This window comes from Echinops telfairi, unplaced genomic scaffold, assembly GCF_000313985.2.
Source record: "Echinops telfairi isolate 266 unplaced genomic scaffold, ASM31398v2 ScPeMD7_7469;HRSCAF=8507_0, whole genome shotgun sequence".
Classification (NCBI taxonomy): Eukaryota; Metazoa; Chordata; class Mammalia; order Afrosoricida; family Tenrecidae; genus Echinops; species Echinops telfairi.
In genome coordinates this window covers 11,458,439-11,461,955 of record NW_022111372.1, presented here as the reverse complement: position 1 = coordinate 11,461,955, position 3,517 = coordinate 11,458,439, and positions in this window count along the sequence as shown.

Below are 3,517 nucleotides of genomic sequence, written 5' to 3'. Positions count from 1 at the left end.
GTCCTGTAGAATGTTTGTTGCGAAACCTTACTGCATCCATCATGCAACCCTGATCTTTTCCCTCCAGACTTCTTTTGTTCTCCAAACTCAAAGAGCAAGCTGTGAAAGGAGCAAGCCGCCAGTCAGCAGTTCAAAACCATCCATTAGCTTTGTGGAAGAGAGAAGTCTTTCTACTCCCATAAAGAGTTACAGTCTCAGAAACTCACAGGGGCAGTTCTTCCCTGTTCTATAGGGTTGCTATGAGTCAAGACTGACACAATGGCAATGAGTTTGTCTGTTTATCTGCTTTTGTTTTTCCAGGTTGGGCTATTAGTTAGATGTGATTGATTGACTTTTAACATACTTTGTAAGACTCATTTATTGAGAGTTTGTATTGACTGGGGGACCAGAGTCACAATTTCCTGAATTACAGAGTTATTTTCTGCATAAATCGGTGAGTCATTTCAGAAAGTCATAGAACAAATTATTTTGGTCAAGAGTGTCATTATAAGCCATGTACTTTAAGAAGCAGTAATAGGGCCTTAGAACAAAATGGAGTCTGATTGAGACCTATACATGTTATTTATGTCATGCACCTGTTTCAGACTGTTCTTTTCAATATATAAACCAAAGACCAAACTCACTGCCACGGAGTCAACTGTGGCTCATAATGACTCTATAGGGCAGGATAGAGCTATTCCTGTCAGTCTTTCTCTGGCAGAGTCACTGCTGGTGGTTTCAAACCACTGACCTTACAGTTAGCAGCCCGTGGTAACCACCATGCCAACAGGGCTGCATTTTCATAGATGAAACATTTTTCTGCCTATATATAATTTAAATTTTTTTAGAGAGTCTCTAGTCTCCTTTATTATTTTTAATTACTCATTTCCCCCCAATGTTTGAAGTATAGATATTTGGAAGGTAAGGACCCCCCAGTACGGTGTGATTATTATATGTATCTATTCATATATATAACTATTCATATATATATATATATGAAATACAAAGGCAGAACAGAGGGAAAAGGAAAGGGAGGAGGGGACAATGAATGACAAAATCATAGAAATGAAGAGTTTAAAAATAACTATCATTTAAATATACTTACTGGTTATAGTTCTCTAAAGAACCATAAGATATTATGTGGGGAAAATCTATGTGGATATGTATGCATACATATCTGTGTATATGTACTTAAAATGTGATATGTAAACAAATTGATGAAATGTATAATTTTTAAATACTTAATTTATTTTAAAATACTTACATTTTGAAAGAGTATTCTATTTTTAAAAATATTTCTTGAGAGTGTGATTCTTAATAATTCTGGGAAGATGTGTTCTAAAAAAATGAACTTAACAGAGCACTAAGAAAAGGGACTTTTCAAGGAAAAGTTATCATACCATGATAACTTTTTAAAGCTCAAAAATGTAACAGTGAATGATCTGTCATAGTTTCAAAAAAGTTGCATAAGGCACTTATTGAAAACCAGTAAAGAATTATGATACAGACCATATATTGCTTTGCTATTACATTGGCTTTCAATTGTTTGGGATAATATCCAAGAATATATTCACAAAAATCTCAAAAACAATATTAATGTAATAAATTTATTACTATAAAAGGACATTTCTTCAATAGGTGGGTTACCTAATTTTTTCTCCTAGTAAATATATGTTTATTCCTCATATAATCAACCACATGATTAAACAAAGCACCACTAAAATAATCTTATTCTATGAATGAACCATTCTATTAAAAACAATACCTATTTTATTCTTGAATTCAGAACAGAATGCTTTCATATTCTGTTGCTATTTCATCACCCCTCTTTTTGATAAATCAATAAACATCTCAAATAAAATCTAAAATAGATTTATTTTTGTGAAAGAAATATACATTACATTAACAGTATAGTTTTCCAAATATTTCAAAGAGTTACTATGAACATATGCCCCCCAAATTTAATAATAAAAATATATTCATTATTTTTAATTACCCACATTTTCTATTATTATAAGAAACTTTTACATCCAAAAACTAAGTATTAAAAAATTTTAAACTATAAGAGAACTGAAGAAAGAAAAACATGTAAGGAGTAGAAATTCATGGAAGGTAAAAGCAAAGATGGAGAAAGGAAAAAAGAGAGACAAAGAATAAAAATAAAGAATTTAAAATAATCAGCAAAAAATGTTTCACTTAATACGGATATTTCTAACCTACCATTTCTACCATGCGAAAAATTTAGTGTATGAAAGAAGAGCAAGCTGCTGTCACTGGGACAGCTTTGTGATGTGCGTGTATGCGGTGGTGTTTATATAGAATCTGAGAACATTTTATATACGTAAATTTACTCAGCATCATATTTTTCCAAAACCTATGAAATAGACATAGTTTAAATTTTATATAATTTGAGAAATCATAGCCAATTGATACAGAGAATAGATTAAAATCATCAATATGTTTACTTTATTTTTTAAGTCATTTTATTGGGGCCTCATACAACTCATCACAATCCATACATACATCAATTGTATAATGCACATTTGTACATTTGTACATTTGTTACCCTCATTATTCTTTTTCTTTTAATTATTTTATTGAGGGCTCGTACAATTCTTATCACAGTCCATACATACATCCATTAAGTCAAGCACATATGTACACCTGTTGCCCTCATTAATCTCACAACATTTGCCCTCTACTTTAACCCTCAATATCGCTTGCTCATTTCCCCCTCCCTCTCCCTTCGCCCCCTCCTGAACCCTTCAAAATTCATACATTATTATAGTTTTGTCATAAGTTACACTGTCCAACGTCTCCCTCCGCCCTCTTCTCTGCTGTCCATTCCCCAGGGAGGAATCTATACTTAGATTCTTGTAATTGGTTTTCCCCTTTTACCCCGCATTCCCTTCACCCTCCAGGCCTCACCCCTCTCACTACTGGTCTTGATGAGGTCATCTATCGTGGATTCCCTGTGTTTCAAGTTGCCATCTGTACCAATGTACATCCTCTGGTCTAGCCAGATTTGCAAAGCAGAATTGGGCTCATGATATCGGGGGGAGGAAGCATTAAAGAACTAGAGGAAAGTTATATGTTTCACCATTGCTACCCTGCACCCTGATTGGCTCGTCTCCTCCCCAAAACCCCTGAGCAGAGGGGTGTTCTGTTGCCACCCGATGGACTCTGAGTCTCCACTCTGCACTCACCCACCTTTACAATGACATGATTTATTGTTCCTTGATGCCTGTCACCCGATCCCTTCGACAGCTCGTGGTCACACATACTGGTGTACTTCTTCCATATGGGCTTTGTTGCTTCTGAGCTTGTTGGCCACTTGTTCATTTTCCATTTAAGAACCCAGATGTTATATCTTTTGATAGCCAGGCACCATCAGCTTTCTTCACCACCTTTGCTTATGCACACCTTTGTTTTCAGTGATTGTATCAGGAAGGTGGGCACCCACTGATCAGCTTTTTAGTTCTTTGATGTCTGATAACTCGTCTCTTCTGCACCTTGTGGTCAGACAGGCTGGTGTGCT